The following is an 18,812-nucleotide window of genomic DNA, read 5'->3' as shown; positions in this document are numbered from 1 at the left end:
ATGTATGAACTATACTTCTGTATAATTAGCTATAGGTTGACAGTACAAAACTTTTAAGTATATAAAGGCGTATTGGTAGATTGTATCCAAGCTTACAGATGCATTGTTGTTTCTCTGTAGATAAAATCATTGATTCAACTGCTTGGGTTGCTGTGAATGTGGCTGTGATGAGGCCCAGTCCTCTGTAAGCCCAGTCACTGTGGGCGGTGTACATGTACCTACTTATTTTTTGTCTATGTGATTTATTAAATGATATGTTATAAGCATGTGACTGCACTGCTCTACTGCTGTCTACGCTACTTTGTTGGCATGCATCAAATCCTCACCAGCTCCAGCATAGCTCATCTTTACACCAGTTGACTTTTCAATCCACACAACTAACTAAAGTAATATTTAGATCTTCTTGTCTGTAGATGGATCTCAGCTTTTGCTGCCTAGGCTATTCCTGTATATATTTTTTTCGACTTCTCCCTGGTTTGTCTCTATACTTCTGAGTAGAGTACTGGACACCTAAAAAATGGATTGTTCGACACAGAGGTTTAAAGGGACATGAAACCCCAATTTTTTTTTTCAAGGTTCAGATAGAACATACAATTTTCAACAACTTTCCAATGTACTTCCTTTATCAATTTTGCTTCATTCTTTTGTTATCCTTTATTGAAGGAGAAGCAATGCACTATTGGGAGCTAACTGAACACTTCCGTAAGACAATTACAAGAGGCAAATATGTGCAGCCACCAATGAGCAGCTCATTCCCATCTCCTGAGCCTACCTAGGTATTATTTTCAACAAAGGATACCAAAAGAACAAAGCAAAATTGACAATTGAAGTTATTTGGAAAGTCATTTAAATTTGTATGCTCCATCTGAATCGTGAAATAAACATTTTGCGTTTCATGTCCCTTTAAGTAGGGTTAAACTAATGAATGGATGTAAACAGCATTACCTAGAACTGTCACTTGCTAGTGTATTGTATCACAGAGCTAACTGTATGGGTGTTAAACATACATATGTATTATCATGCCATTATGGTCTGTGTAAGTGTGCATAAAAATATATAAATTTGTGTGAGCAGAGGAGCCGTAAAGTTGGGTCCCAGGTTGAATTTTAGGATTGAGGCCTTACAGATCTGAGTTACACCACCTGGGGAAACACATCTACCCTGAAATTCAGAAATAGCTATACCGTGACATCTTACTGGATGAATAAAATAATGTTTGAAACATTTTAAATACAACATTTCAGGCACAGAAAAAAGATAATGTTTTTCTTTTTTGGTCCCGGCTGAAGGTAAAGATAAATCAATACATTTTAATATGTTTTATTGATGAAGTTGGTGACTCAGAGAACAAGTAGAAAGATAAATACCAAATGACGCAAATACAATTTTGTATTGATGCAGTTTTTCTTATCACACTGACTTTAATAGGCCTATTTATCAAGCCGTCAACCGCAAATACGGTGGAATTCCGCAGCGTAATTGTGGCGAGCCTGATTCGCCTTATTTATCAAAGCTTACAGACCGACAAAAGTTGAAATTTGTGACGTAACATAGATCCGCCGGTCTCAGTCTGACACAGATCGATGCTTACATAATTACAGATGTTCCGAATACAAATTCAGCACTATCTGACTACAATTGCTAGTTATCAAACTGCTAACAGGTACGCTCGCCACTATTACGGCCCAGCGTACCTGCTTTTCAATCCGCCACCCTGGAGGCCGCGGATGCCATAGGAATCAATGGGAGTCTGAAAGCATCGAAAGCTTATGTTCTCTGCTGCCCGAAATCCCATTGATTTCTATGGTAGAATAAAATTTATGTTTACACCACCTAACACCCTAACATATACTCCGAGTCTAAACACCCCTGATCTGCTGCCCCGACATCGCCGCCACCTAAATAAAATGTATTAATCCCTATCCCGCCGGACCCGGACATCCCCGCAACTAAATAAAGTTATTAATTCCTATCCCGCCGCTCCCGGCCCCCGCCGCCACCTAAATAAATATATTAACCCCTATCCTGCTGCTCCCATAGCCCACCGCAACTAAATAAAGTTAATAACCCCTAAACCCCTGGCCTCCCACATCTCTACCACTTACTAAACCTATTAACCCCTAAACCACCAGCCCCCCACATCACCATAAACTAAATTAACCTATTAACCCCTAACCCTAACAACCCACTAACTTTACATTAAAATTACATCATCCCTATCTTATAATAAATTTAAACTTACCTTTAGAATTAAATTAAACTATATTAAACTATTGATTACCTACCCTATCTATTATACTAAAATTACATTAAACTATATTGAACTAATAATTAACCTACCCTAACTATTATACTAAAATTACATTAAACTATATTGAACTAATAATTAACCTACCCTAACTGTTATACTAAAATTACATTAAACTAACAATTAAATTAACTATATTATATATTTAAAAACCTAACCCTACTCAAATTATATAAATCTACAATTAAAAATTACAAAGTTACAAAAAACTAACAACTAAGTTACACAAAATAAAAAACACTAAGTTAAAAAAAAAACGAACAACTAAGTTACACAAAATAAAAAACACAATCGGCTAGATTACGTTGTGCGTTAAGGTTAAAAAAGCAGCGTTAACAGGTCCTAACGCTGCTTTTTTACGCCCGCTGGTATTACGAGTCTTGCAGGTTTAGGGGCCCCGCACACTTTTTTGGCCTTACCGCAAACCGGCTTACATAAACTTCGTAAACCCTTTTTTCTATGGGACTTCCATAGCGCCGGTATTACGAGTCTGTCCTGGGAGGCCAAAAAGTGAGCGGTACACCCTCTACCTCCAAGATCCATAACGCATTTTAAAGTCAGTAGTTATGAGTTTTACACTGCAACGCTGTAGCATAAAACTCATAACAAAAGTGCTAAAAAGTACACTAACACCCATAAACTACCTGTTAACCCCCAAACTGAGGCCCTCCCGCATCACAAACACTAAAATTAAATTATTAACCCCTAATATGCCGCTCCGGACATCACCACTAGAATAAACATATTAACCCCTAAACTGCCACACTCCCGCCTTGCAAACACTAGTTAAAGTTATTAACCCCTAATCTACCGCCCCTAACATTGCCACAACCTACATTATCCTTATTAACCCCTAATCTGCCGCCCCCAACGTCGCCGCCACTATATTAAATTTATTAACCCCTAAACCTAAGTCTAACCCTAACCCTAACACCCCCTAATTGAAATATAATTGAAATAAATCTAAATAAAATTACTATCATTAACTACAGTATTCCTATTTAAAACTAAATACTTACCTATAAAATAAACCCTAAGCTAGCTAAAATATAATTAATAGTTAGATTGTAGCTAGCTTAGGGTTTATTTTTATTTTACAGGCAAGTTTGTATTTATTTTAACTAGGTAGAATAGTTATCAAATAGTTATTAACTATTTAATAACTATCTAGCTAAAATAAATACAAATTTACCTGTAAAATAAAACCTAACCTAAGTTACAATAACACCTAACACTACACTACAATTAAATAAATTCCCTACATTAAATACAATTAAATAAATTAAATTAGCTAAATCACAAAAAAACACACTAAATTACAGAAAATAAAAAACTAATTACAGATCTTTAAACTAATTACACCTAATCTAAGAGCCCTATCAAAATAAAAAAGCCCCCCAAAATAAAAATAAACTCTTGCCTAAGCTAAACTACCAATAGCCCTTAAAAGAGCTTTTTGTGGGGCAATCAGCCAATAGGATTGAGCTGGCATTCTATTGGCTGTTCCAATCAGCCAATAGAATGCAAGCTCAATCCTATTGGCTGATTGGATCAGCCAATAGGATTGAACTTCCATCCTATTGGCTGATTGAATCAGCCAATAGGATTTTTTCTACCTTAATTCGAATTGGCTGATAGAATTCTATCAGCCAATCGGAATCTAAGGGACGCCATCTTGGATGACGTGACTTAAAGTGATATTCATTACGAAGAAGACGTCATTTGAAGAGGATGCTCTGCGTCGGATGTCTTGAAGATGGACCCGCTCCACGCCGGAAGGATGAAGATAGAAGATGCCGTCTGGATGAAGACTTCTGCCCATCTGGAGGACCCCTTTTGCCGCTTCGTTGAGGACATCTTGCTGCATGGATGAAGACTTCAACCGGTAAGTGAATCTTCGGGGGTTAGTGTTAGGATTTTTTTAAGGGTGTATTGGGTGGGTTTATTTTTTAGATTATGGACTTTGGACCGCAATAGAGCTAAATGTCCTTTTAAGGGCAATGCCCATCCAAATGCCACTTCAGGGCAATGGGGAGCTTAGGTTTTTTTAGTTAGTATTTTATTTGGGGGGTTAGTTGTGTGGGAAGTGGGTTTTTCTGTTGTGGGGGGGTGTTTGTATTTTTTTACAGGAAAAAGAGCTGATTTCTTTTGGGCAATGCCCTGCAAAAGGCCCTTTTAAGGGCTATTGGTAGTTTAGCTTAGGTAAGGGTTTTTTTTTTATTTTGGGGAGGCTTTTTTATTTTGATAGGGCTCTTAGATTAGGTGTAATTAGTTTAAAGATCTGTAATTAGTTTTTTATTTTCTGTAATTTAGTGTTTTTTTTGTGATTTAGCTAATTTAATTTATTTTATTGTATTTAATTTAGGGAATTGATTTAATTATAGTGTAGTGTTAGGTGTTATTGTAACTTAGGTTAGGTTTTATTTTACAGGTAAATTTGTATTTATTTTAGCTAGGTATATATTTTATTTATTATCGGTTATTTGTAGAGCGCCAACAGATTCCGCAGCGCTAAATAGTTAATAACTATTTAATAACTATTCTAACTAGTTAAAAGAAATACAAACTTGCCTGTAAAATAAAAATAAACCCTAAGCTAGCTACAATGTAACTATTAGTTATATTGTAGCTAACTTAGGGTTTATTTTATAGGTAAGTATTTAGTTTTAAATAGGAATAATGTAGTTAATGATAGTAATTTTATTTAGATTTATTTAAATTATATTTCAATTAGGTGGTGTTAGGGTTAGGGTTAGACTTAGGTTTAGGGGTTAGTAATTTTAATATAATGGCGGCGACTTTGGGGGCGGCAGATTAGTGGTTAATAATTGTAGGTAGGTTGCGGCGACATTGGGGGCATCAGATTAGGGGTTAATAAATATAATGTAGGTGTCGGTGATGTTGGGGGCAGCAGATTAGGGGTTAATAAGTATAATGTAGGTGGCGGTTTTCCGGATCGGCAGATTAGGGGTTAATAAATATAATGCAGGTGCAGGTGTCGGCAATGTCGGGGACGGCAGATTAGGGGTTAATAAGTGTAAGATTAGGGGTGTTTAGACTCGGGGTTCATGTTAGGGTGTTAGGTGTAAAAATAAAATGTGTTTCCCCATAGGAATCAATGGGCTGTGTTACTGAGTTTTACGCTGCTTTTTTGCAGGTGTTAGACTTTTTCTCAGCCGGCTCTCCCCATTGATGTCTATGGGGAAATCGTGCATGAGCACGTACGACCAGCTCACCGCTGACTTAAGCAGCGCTGGTATTGTAGTGCGGTAAGGAGCTCAATTTTGCTCTACGCTCACTTCTTGCCTTTTAACGCCGGGTTTGTAAAAACCTGTAATACCAGCGCTGCAGGAAAGTGAGCAGTGAGACAAAACTGCTCATTAGCACCGCACAGCTCCTAACGCAATACTCGTAATCTGGCCGTAAGTTACAAAAAACTAACAACTAAATTACACAAAATAAAAAATAAATTATCAAATATTTAAACTAGTTACACCTAATCTAAGAGCCCTATGAAAATAAAATAGTCCCCCCAAAATAAAAAAAACCCTAGCCTACAATAAACTACCAATAGCCCTTAAAAGGGCCTTTTGCGGGGCATTGCCCCAAAGAAATCAGCTCTTTTACCTGCAAATAAAAATACAAATGCCCCCCAACAATAAAACCCACCACCCACACAACCAAACCCCCCAAATAAAAACCATATCTAAAAAACCTAAGCTCCCCATTGCCCTGAAAATGGCATTTAAATGGGCATTGCCCTTAAAAGGGCATTTAGCTCTTTTTCCCTAACCTAAAATTAAAACCCACCCAATAAACCCATAAAAAAACCTAACACTAACCCCCGAAGATCCACTTACAGTTTTTGAAGACCCGACATCCATCCTCAACGAAGTGGCAGAAGTCCTCAGCGAAGCCGGCAGAAGTCTTCATCCAAGCATGCCGAAGTCTTCATCCAAGCAGGCAGAAGTCTTCATCCAGACGGTATCTTCTATCTTCATCCATCCGGCGCGGAGCGGCTCCATCTTCAAGACATCCGGCGCGGAGCATCCTCTTCAATCAATGTCTTCTGGAACAATGAAGTTTCACTTTAAATGCCGTCATCGAAGATGGCGTCCCTTAGATTCCGATTGGCTGATAGAATTCTATCAGCCAAACGGAATTAAGGTTGAAAAAATCCTATTGGCTGTTGCAATCAGCCAATAGGATTGAGCTTGCATTCTATTGGCCTATTGGATCAGTCAATAGGATGAAAGCTCAATCCTATTGGCTGATTGCAACAGCCAATAGGATTTTTTCAACCTTAATTCCAATTGGCTGATAGAATTCTATCAGTGAATCGGAATCTAAGGGACGCCATCTTGGATGACGTCATTTAAAGTGAAACTTCATTGTTCCAGAAGCCGTTGATTGAAGACGATGCTCCACGCCAGATGTCTTGAAGATGGAGCAGCTCCGCGCCGGATGGATGAAGATAGAAGATGCCGTCTGGATGAAGACTTCTGCCCACTTGGATGAAGACTTTGGCCCGCTTGGATTAAGACTTCTGCTGGTTTCACTGAGGACTTCTGCCGCTTTGTTGAGGATGGATGTCGGGTCTTCAAAAACTGTAAGTGGATCTTCGGGGGTTAGTGTTAGGTTTTTTTAAGGGTTTTTTAGGGTGGGTTTTAATTTTAGATTAAGGGTTTGGGCTGAAAAAGTGCTAAATGCCCTTTTAAGGGCAATGCCCATCCAAATGCCCTTTTCAGGGCAATGGGGAGCTTAGGTTCTTTAGATTATGTTTTTATTTGGGGGGGGTTGGTTGTGTGGGTGGTGGGTTTTACTGTTGGGGGGTGTTTGTATTTTTATTTACAGGTAAAAGAGCTGATTTATTTGGGGCAATGCCCCGCAAAAGGTCAAACCTAAATATTAGAGCTGTATTGACATATTGCAACTCCACATCATTCAGTGGCTCTTGTGTTTGATAATAAATTTAAGAAGCTTTACAAATAACACAATCAATGAATATAACAAAGTATCCTTTTATTTATAACAAACTATTTGAGTAAAAACCTTTCTACTAAAAGATTGTATCAATATGGAATAAGTTGATACAATCTAACTCAAGTAGTTGTTAAGCACAATATACTACCTACCTTACTATATTGAACTCATCGTGATCAGGCTGTTCAATAATTCTCAGCATCTGAGTGTGTTTTTAAGTAATTTTCCAGTATTTTATATATTATTTTTGATTTAATAAAAGTTATGTTTTAGCGTAGAGCACGTACACTCACTCAATCATCAGCAACTCTGATTTGCCTCATGTAATAGAGTCTTTTCATTACTTATTGATGCACCTTATATTAACCCTTTGAGTGCTAAACATGTAGTCTGTCTAGTTAGAGCCTCTCTCTACTAAAAGTTTCATATGTTGAATACTACATAGCACCTAGTCTGGCTAATTCAATTTGTAAGGGAACAGTTCCCATATTTCACTAATAGCGATACAGGGTTAAAAAGAAATATAGAGTATCAAAGAAATACTTGTATAGCAGTGCCATTGATACCCCCCTTTCTCCAGAAAGACAATGCACTTAGTCTGAGCTTCAAATGAATAGTAGATTTTTTTTCTGACAATTTTAAATGTTATGTCTTTTTCCACCCGCCCTGTACCATGTGACAGCCATCAGCCATTCACAAATGCATACACACTTATTCTTGCACATGCTCAGTAGAAGCTGGTGACTCAAAAAGTTTAAATTTAAAAAGAATGTACACAATTTGTTAATGGAAGTAAATTGGAAAGTTGTGTAAAATGGCATGCTCTATCTGAATAATGAAAGTTTAATTTTGATTGAGTGTCCCTTTGGTGTTTTTTATTTTGTATAACTTAGTTGTTAGTTTTTTTGTAACTTAGTAATATTTAATAGTAGATTTAAATAACTTGAGTAGGGTTAGGTGTTTAAATATGTAATATAGTTCATTTAATTTGTATTTTAATGTAATTTTACTATAATAGTTAGGGTAGATTAATTATTAGTTTAATATAGTTTATTTTAATTCTAAAGGTAAGTTTAAATTTATTATAAGATAGGGATGAGTTAATATTTAATGTAAAGTTAGCGGGTTGTTAGGTTAAGGGGTTAATAGGTTAATTTAGTTTATGGTGATGTGGGGGCTGGCGGTTTAGGGGTTAATAAGTTTGGTAAGTGGTAGTGATGTGGGAGGCCAGGCGTTTCGGGGTTAATATATTTATGTAGTTGCAGTGGGCTCTGGGTGCGGCGGAATTGGGGTTAATAACTTTATTAGAGTTGCGGAGGGATAGGGGTTAATAACTTTATTTAGGTTGCGGCGGGGTCTGGGAGTGGCGGGATAGGGGTTAAACATTTTAGTATAGTGACGGTGTTTAGTGACAGGGTATAAATAAAGCTGGGAAAAAGCCGAATAGCAGCGAGAACGATGATTGTTTGTACTTGGTGCGCTGCTTTTTGACAGCTTTTTTGATAAATAAGGAGAGCGTATTCAGGTCCGCGGCCGCGACGTTAGGTGATGTCAGGCGAGTGTATTGGTGCCGTTGAATGCAGCACAGTTGACGGCTTGATAAGTAGGCATCTAAGAGTTGTGTTGCAGAGTAACAGTAGTATGTTTTTGCAGTTGAATATTCTTACTCCTGGCTAACACCATTCCTGGTCTCCAAACACTTGTGCTTGTCCCTTATTAAAGGGATAGCAAAGTCAAAATTACACTTGCATTATCCAGATAGAGCATGCAATTTTAATAAACTTTAAAATTCACTTCTATTTCCAAATGTACCTTGTACGCTTGGTATCTGTTGTTGCAAAAAGAATATGTACATTTCCTACACTACTGGGAGCTAGCTGGTGATTGGTGCCTACACACATTTGTCTCTTGTGATTGGCTCACTAGGGGCGAGATTACATATGCGGCAAAGGTTTCAGCTCAACTGTTGAAACCGACGTTGCCCGTAAGTACACTTCGCACATCCGGTGAATCACATATATGGTGCCGGCAGGTCATGAACTGCTGTAAGTCGGATAAACTGGCGACGGTCAGAAATGTGCGAAAATATACATTTCTGGTGTTGCCAGTGACTTACGGCAATTTATGAACTGCCAGCACCTAAGTAAAAAAATAAATCACATAAAATTCTAACCTATCGAAAAAAAAGTAACCAGACACATCAAACCCCTAAATCCCCCATCCCACCATATCTCAACTACTACTAACAAAAGTATTAACCCCTAAACTGCCAACCCCCCACATCACAATCTACCTAATACAGTTATTGTGGGTTGAATGGCGGATTAGTGATTAATCCCTTTATTAGTTAGATTGGTATGTGGCTGAATGGCGGATTAGGGGTTAATCACTTTTGGCTAGATTACCCCCCAAATAAAATCCTAACTAAAAAACCTAAGCTCCCCATTGCCCTGAAAAGGGCATTTGGATGGGCATTGCACTTAAAAGGGCATTTAGCTCTTTTTCCGCCCAAACCCTAAGCTAAAATTAAAACCCACCCAATAAACCCACCTACCTACATTTATTAACCCCTAATCTGCCACCCCCAACTTTGCCGCCACTATACTAAATTTATTAACCCCTAAATCTAAGTCTAACCCTAACCCTAACACACCCTAACTTAAATATAATTAAAATAAATCTAAATAAAACTTACTATTAATAACTAAATAATGCCTATTTAAAAATAAATACTTACCTATAAAATAAACCCTAAACTAGCTACAATATAACTAATAGTTATTAACTATTTATTTTAACTACCTAGCTAAATTAAATACAAATTAACCTGTAAAATAAAACCTAACCTAAGTTACACTAACACCTAACACTACACTACAATTAAATAAATTACCTAAATTAAATACAATTAAATACATTAAATACAATTAGCTAAATTACAAAAAACAAACAAACACTAAATTACAGAAAATAAAAAAGCAAATTACAAGATATTTAAACTAATTACACCTAATCTAATAGCCCTATCAAAATAAAAAAGCCCCCCCCCCCAAAATAAAAAAAAACCCTAGCCTAAACTAAACTACCAATAGCCCTTAAAAGGGCCTTTTGCGGGGCATTGCCCCAAAGAAATCAGCTCTTTTACCTGAAAAAAAAATACAAACAACCCCCCAACAGTAAAACCCACCACCCACGCAGCCAACCCTCCAAATAAAACCCTAACTAAAAAAACCTAAGCTCCCCATTGCCCTGAAAAGGGCATTTGGATGGGCATTGCACTTAAAAGGGCATTTAGCTCTTTTTCCGCCCAAACCCTAAGCTAAAATTAAAACCCACCCAATAAACCCTTAAAAAAACTAACACTAACCCCCGAAGATCCACTTAAAGTTTTTGAAGGCTAGGGTTATTTTTAATGTGGGGGGGGGGGCTTTTTTATTTTGATAGGGCTTTTAGATTAGGTGTAATTAGATTAAATATTTGATCATTTCTTTTTTTATTTTGTGTAATTTAGTGTGTGTTTGTTTTTGTAATTTACTTAATTGTATTTAATAAATGTAATTTATTTAATTGTAGTGTAAGGTTAGGTGTTAGTGTAAGACAGGTTAGGTTTTATTTTACAGGTAAATTTGTATTTATTTTAACTAGATACAATGTAACTATTAGTTATATTGTAGCTATTTTAGGGTTTATTTTACAGGTATTTAGTTTTAAATAGGTATTATTTAGTTAATGATAGGAATTTTTATTTAGATTTATTTTAATTATATTAAAGTATGGGGTGTTAGGGTTAGGGTTAGGTTTAGGGGTTTATAACTTTAGTATAGTGGCGGCGACATTGGGGGCGGCAGATTAGGGGTTAATAAGTATAATGTAGGTGGCGACGGTGTCGGGGGCGGCAGATTAGGGGTAAATAACTTTAAAGTAGGTGACGGCGACATTAGGGGCGGCAGATTAGGGGTTAATAAGTGTAGGTAGGTGGCGGCGGGGGCGGCAGATTAGGGGTTAATAAGCATTGATGTCTATGGGGAAATCGTGCACGAGCACGTAAAACCAGCTCACTGCAGCGCTGGTATTGGAGTGCAGTATGGAGCTCAATTTTGCTCAACGCTCACTTCTTGCCTGCTAACGCCGGGTTTTTGTAAATCTGTAATAGCAGCGCGGTAGGGAGGTGAGCGGTGCAAATAACTTGCAAGTTAGCACCGATCAGCTCATAATGCAAAACTTGTAATCTAGCCGTTTATTAGTTAGATTGCGATGTGGGTAAATGTCAGATTAGGGGTTTATCACTTTCAGCTAGATTACGAGTCTTGCATTATGAGTAAAAAAGCAGCGTTAAGCCTCATAACGCTGCTTTTTTACTACCGCTGGTATTACGAGTCTTGCAGATTTAGGGGCATCGCACACTTTTTTGGCCTTACCGCAAATCAACTTACACAAATTGCGTGTAGTCTATTTTCAATGGGACTTCCACAGCGCCGGTATTACAAGCTTGTCCTGGGAGGCCAAAAAGTGAGCGGTACACCCTATCCCGTCAAGATTCGTACCGCATTTTTAAGTCAGTAGTTATGAGTTTTACACTACAAAGCTGTAGCATAAAACTCATAACTAAAGTGCTAAAAAATACACTAACACCCATAAACTACCTATTAACCCCTAAACCGAGGCCCTCCCGCATCGCAAACACTAAAAGAAAATTATTAACCCCTAATCTGCTGCTCCGGACATCGCCGCTACTAGAATAAACATATTAATCCCTAAACCGCCGTACTCCCGCCTCGCAAACATTAGTTAAATATTAACCCCTAATCTGCCGTCCCTAACATCGCCGCCACCTACCTACATTTATTAACCCCTAATTTGCCGCCCCCAACGTCGTCGCCACTATACTAAATTTATTAACCCCTAAATCTACGTCTAACCCTAACCCTAACACCCCTTAACTTAAATATAATTATAATAAATATAAATAAAACTTACTATTAATAGCTAAATAATTCCTATTTAAAAATAAATACTTACCTATAAAATAAACCCTAAGCTAGCTACAATATAACTAATAGTTACATTGTAACTAGCTTAGGGTTTATTTTTATTTTACAGGCAAGTTTGTATTTATTTTAACTAGGTAGAATAGTTATTAAATAGTTATTAACTATTTAATAACTACCTAGCTAAAATAAATACAAATTTACCTGTAAAATAAAACCTAACCTAAGTTACACTAACACCTAACACTACACTACAATTAAATAAATTGCCTAAATTAAATACAATTAAATACATTAATTACAATTAGCTAAATTACAAAAAAAAAAAACTAAATTACAGAAAATAAAAAACAAATTACAAGATCTTTAAACTAATTACGCCTAATCTATTAGCCCTATCAAAATATAAAAAGCCCCCCAAAATAAAAAAAAAACCCTAGCCTAAACTAAACTACCAATAGCCATTAAAAGGGCCTTTTTGCGGGGCATTGCCCCAAAGAAATCAGCTCTTTTACCTGAAAAAAAAATACAAACAACCCCCCCAACAGTAAAACCCACCACCCACACAACCAACCTCCCAAATAAAACCCTAACTTAAAAAAATTAAGCTCCCCATTGCCCTGAAAAGGGCATTTGGATGGACATTGCCCTTAAAAGGGCATTTAGCTCTATTGCAGCCCAAAGCCCTAACCTAAAAATAAAACCCACCCAATAAACCCTTAAAAAAACCTAACACTAACCCCTGAAGATCCACACACAGTTTTGAAGATCCGACATCCATCCTCAATGAAGCTGGGAGAAGTCCTCAACGAAGCCGGGAGAAGTCTTCATCCAAGCTGGGAGAAGTGGTCCTCCAGACGGGCATAAGTCTTCATCCAGACGGCATCTTCTATCTTCATCCATCCGGCGCGGAGCGGGTCCATCTTCAAGACATCCGACGCGCAGCATCCTCTTCTTCTGATGACTACCCGATGAATGAAGGTTCCTTTAAGTTATGTCATCCAAGATGGCGTCCCTTAGATTCTGATTGGCTGATAGAATTCTATCAGCCAATCGGAATTAAGGTAGAAAAAAATCAGCCAATAAGATTGAACTTCAATCCTATTGGCTGATCCAATTAGCCAATAGGATTGAGCCCACATTCTATTGGCTGATTGGATTGGTTTTATTTTTAGGTTAGGGCTTTGGGCCGCAATAGAGCTAAATGCCCTTTTAAGGGCAATGCCCATCCAAATGCCCTTTTCAGGGCAATGGGGAGCTTAGGTTTTTTTAGTTAGGGTTTTATTTGGAGGGTTGGTTGTGTGGGTGGTGGGTTTTACTTTTGGGGGGGTTGTTTGTATTTTTTTTTTTCAGGTAAAAGAGCTGATTTCTTTGGGGCAATGCCTAGCAAAAGGCTATTGGTAGTTTAATTTAGGCTAGGGTTTTTTTTATTTAGGGGGGCTTTTTTATTTTGATAGGGCTATTAGATTAGGTGTAATTAGTTTAAATACCTTGTAATTTGCTTTTTTATTTTCTCTAATTTAGTGGGGGGGGGGGGGGGTTTGTACTATAGCTAATTGTATTTAATTTATTTAATTGTATTTAATTTAGGTAATTTATTTAATTGTAGTGTTAGGTGTTAGTGTAACTTAGGTTAGGTTTTATTTTACAGGTTAATTTGTATTTAATTTAGCTAGGTAGTTAAAATAAATAGTTAATAACTATTAGTTATATTGTAGCTAGCTTAGGGTTTATTTTATAGGTAAGTATTTATTTTTAAATAGGCATTATTTAGTTATTAATAGTAAGTTTTATTTAGATTTATTTTAATTATATTTAAGTTAGGGTGTGTTAGGGTTAGGGTTAGACTTAGATTTAGGGGTTAATACATTTAGTATAGTGGCAGCGAAGTTGGGGGTGGCAGATTAGGGGTTAATAAATGTAGGAGAACAGGAGAAGTGGACTGAGCGCTACACCCAGGGCCTTAAGCTTACTAACTATATAGCCTCCTAGTAGGCTAACAATATAAAAGTTAAAATGGGGAGAGAGTAAGTGCTAAAAAGCTTAAAAGGCTAGTAAAAAGTACATTTTAATACATATAAAAATTGCAAAAATGGCAATCAGACGCATGGATCCATGTCTGACTTAACAAAAAAATGTATATAATAAACAAATCTAAAAGTATCTAAAATATCCAATGGAGTAAAGCATGTGACGCTGACTTAGTGACCCAGTGATGAGGAGTTAGAAGGACATGTACATCCAATAATATAAACAACCTAAGTGAGTGATTGAGTGCACACAATAGCTGTCAACAAAGAAAAATAGCATTCACAAAAAATAGTGTTCACAAAAATTGGCGTACATAAAAAATGTTCAAATGTTCAACCGGTTATATGTAAGTGAATCCAGTAGTGTTTCCTCCAAAGTGACGTGTAGAAATATAACGTGAAGTCAATAATAGTAGAATGTAAACGTTGAGTGGGTCAAATTAATGTGGTTCAGCTTCTAAATTAAAAAATTGTAAATCCGTGAGGTGTATAAAAATAAAAATAACTTGTGAAAAAATCCACGTGGAAAACTTGAATTCAAATGATAAACAAAGGCCAAAAATCAAAAGACAAAAGTAAAAAGACAAAAATATCAAAAGACAAAAATAGAAAATCAGTGATAATATTAAAAAGCACTAAAGATCTAGTGCAAACAAATCCTTAATTCAGATGTTAAAAATCCTTGGTAAGATCCATAACAAACAAATACATCGATAAAATACCTAAAAGGGAACAAAAGAGAAATGAATAGTGCAACACTGTATATGATATATGATATAGGTAATTAAAACCAAGCTCACCAGTATGCCAACGCGTTTCGGCCTAGACTAGGCCTTTCTCAAGACTATAGTCTACCTATATCATATATCATATACAGTGTTGCACTATTTGTTTCTATTTTGTTCCCTTTTAGGTATTTTATCGATGTATTTGTTTGTTATGGATCTTACCAAGGATTTTTAACATCTGAATTAAGGATTTGTTTTCAATAGATCTTTAGTGCTTTTTAATATTATCACTGATTTTCTATTTTTGTCTTTTGATATTTTTGTCTTTTTACTTTTGTCTTTTGATTTTTGACCTTTGTTTATCATTTGAATTCAAGTTTTCCACGTGGATTTTTTCACAAGTTATTTTTATTTTTATTTTTATACACCTCACGGATTTACAATTTTTTAATTTAGAAGCTGAACCACATTAATTTGACCCACTCAACGTTTACATTCTACTATTATTGACTTCACGTTATATTTCTACACGTCACTTTGGAGGAAACACTACTGGATTCACTTACATATAACCGGTTGAACATTTGAACATTTTTTATGTAAGCCAATTTTTGTGAACACTATTTTTTGTGAATGCTATTTTTCTTTGTTGACAGCTATTGTGTGCACTCAATCACTCACTTAGGTTGTTTATGTTATTGGATGTACATGTCCTTCTAACTCCTCATCACTGGGTCACTAAGTCAGCGTCACATGCTTTACTCCATTGGATATTTTTAGATACTTTTAGATTTGTTTATTATATATATTTTTTGTTAAGTCAGACATGGATCCATGCGTCTGATTGCCATTTTTGTAAATTTTTATATATATATATTAAAATGTACTTTTTACTAGCCTTTTAAGCTTTTTAGCACTTACTCTCTCCCCATTTTAATAGGTTAATAAATGTAGGTAGGTGGTGGCAATGTTAGGGGCAGCAGATTAGGGGTTAATACTATTTAACTAGTGTTTGTGAGGCGGGAGTGCGGCGGTTTAGGGGTTAATATGTTTATTATAGTGGCGGCAATGTCTGGTTGGCAGATTAGGGGTTAAAAACTTTATTTAAGTGTTTCCAATGTGGGGAGGGGGGCTCGGTTTAGGGGTTAATAGGTAGTTTATGGGTGTTAGTGTACTTTTTAGCAGCATATTATGGGTTAATAAGTGTAGGTAGGTTGCGGCGACATTGGGGGCAGAGATTAGGGGTTAATAAATATAATGAGGTGTCTGCGATGTTGGGGGCAGCAAATTAGGGGTTAATAAGTATAATGTAGGTGTCGGCGATGTCCGGAGCGGCAGATTAGGGGTTAATAAATATAATGTAGATGTTGGCGATGTCGGGGCCTGCAGATTAGGGGTTAATAAGTGTAAGATTAGGGGTGTTTAGACTCAGGGTTCTTTAACGCTGGGTTTATAAAAACCTGTAATACCAGCACTGTAGGTAAGTGAGCGGTGACAATAACGTGCAAGTTAGTACAGCACCCCTCATAACGCAAAACTCGTAATCTGTCCGTTTATTAGTTAGTTTGCGATGTGGGTAGGTGGCGGATTAGGGGTAATACATTTTATTTAGTTATTGCGGTGAGGGGATGGCGGTTGACAGGTAGATATTGCGCATGCGTTAGGTGTTTGTTCAGACTTCCAGGGAGTTATGGTGCACACATACTCAGCGCAAGGCTTGCTGTGTCTGCCTATGTGTGGCGAGTTGAAAATGTAGTATAATTACTCCATTTTGCGCTCGCAAGTCTTTGCACTGAATATGTGATACTGACTTGCGACCCTGGTCCTATGTAAGTTTATGGGAGTAAAAAGAGCAAGCGACGTGTAAAATAAATGCGACGCAATTGTATGCGGTGCCGTATAAGTGATCGCTACATTCGCGAAAAAATTGGTGACGCTGGCTTTTGCGGGCGATGCTGCATATGTAATCTTGCCCCAGATGTGTTCAGTAAGATCCCAGTAGTGCATTGCTGCTCCTTCAGCAAATGATAACAAGAGAATTAAGGGTACCACGCATGCGATAACGTATTCCCCCATAGAAGTCAATGGAGCAAACAAAGTGAAAAAAAACTACTTGCGCACAAACAATCGCATATTCTCAAGGGTGCTAACCCGACATGAAACAATTTATATTTCACATTCCAATGTTCTTTACATAGAAGAATATGTTCTATTTATTCATAATAAGTACCTATTTCTACATACTGTATATCTGATGGTATGTAGGTACAATATATCTATACCTATTATATACATGATTATACATAGGTATAGATATATACAGATATATATATAGGAATATTTATTTAAAAATACATAGAACATATTCTGCTATGTGCAGAACATTGGAATGTGAAATATTTATAGTAAATACACAGTATAACACTTTATTAAATATGAAACTCACAGGCATCAGTGTTGCTTTCCTGTCCTCACATACCACACTAATGCTCTTCCTATACTCTTCTGCAAGATATTGAGTCTCATCTGCCACTAACTCATCTTTGTCTGCTCTTTGTGGAGCATATTTATATAGTCTGCAGCTGTAGAGATTTGTGGTATGTATCCTCATAAAGAAATATCCATGTAATGTTTGTATGAAGAAGTAATATGTTTTTATATTGATAAAGTTTATTTAATGGCCTAGAAAAAAAAAAGAAAAGTCCCTGGCCATCATTTGGAAAAGTGGGAAACAGCTGCTGTACAGGTTGCGGACAGAATATTACACACTAGTACTAAAGCCCGTGTACACGGGCCATTTTTTTCAGAACAGCGGTCCCACCCCTTGCTCTCTCCCCCTTTCTTTTGCTCTCTCTTCCCCCCTCTCTTTTGCTTTCTTTCCCCCCTCTCTTTTGCTTTCTCTCCCCCCTCTCCTTTGTTCTCTCTCTCCCCTCTTTTGCTCTCTCTCTCCCCTCTTTTGCTCTCTCTCTCCCCTCTTTGGCTCTCTCCATCCTTTCTTTTGCTCTCTCCCCCCCTCTTTGGCTCTCCCCCCCCCTTTGGCTCTCCCCCCCCCCTCTTTGGCTCCCCCCCCCTCTTTGGCTCCCCCCCCCTCTTTGGCTCTCTCCCCTCTTTTGCTCTCTCTCCTCTTTGGCTCTCTCTCTCCCCTCTTTGGCTCCCCCCCCCCCTTTGGCTCTCTCTCTCCCCTCTTTGGCTCTCTCTCCCCCCTCTTTGGCTCTCTCTCCCCCCTCTTTGGCTCTCTCTCCCCCCTCTTTGGCTCTCTCTCCTCTTTGGCTCTCTCTCTCCCCCCTCTTTGGCTCTCCCCTCCCCATTGGCTCCCCCCTCCCCTTTGGCTCCCCCCCTCTTTGGCTCCCCCCCCCCTCTTTTGCTCTCCCCTCCCCCTCTTTTGCTCTCCCCTCCCCTCTTTGGCTCTCTCCCCCCTCTTTTGTTCTCTCCCCCCCTCTTTGGCGCTCTCCCCCCCTCTTTGGCTCTCTCCCCCCCTCTTTGGCTCTCCCCCCCCCCCTCTTTGGCTCTGCCCCCCCCTCTTTGGCTCTGCCCCCCCCTCTTTGGCTCTCTCTCCCCCCTCTTTGTCTCTCTCTTTGGCTCTCTTTCCTCTTTGGCTCTCTCTCTCCCCCCTCTTTGGCTCTCCCCCCCTTTAGCTCTCTCCCCCCCCTTTGGCTCTCCCCCCCCCCCCTCTTTGGCTCTCTCTCCCCCCTCTTTGGCTCTCTCTCCCCCCTCTTTGGCTCTCTCTCCTTTTTGGCTCTTTTTCCTCTTTGGCTCTCTCTCTCTCCCCCCTCTT

This window comes from Bombina bombina, chromosome 6, assembly GCF_027579735.1.
Source record: "Bombina bombina isolate aBomBom1 chromosome 6, aBomBom1.pri, whole genome shotgun sequence".
NCBI lineage: Eukaryota > Metazoa > Chordata > Amphibia > Anura > Bombinatoridae > Bombina > Bombina bombina.
The sequence above is the reverse complement of the archived record's forward strand: the minus strand, read 5'-3'. Positions refer to the sequence as shown.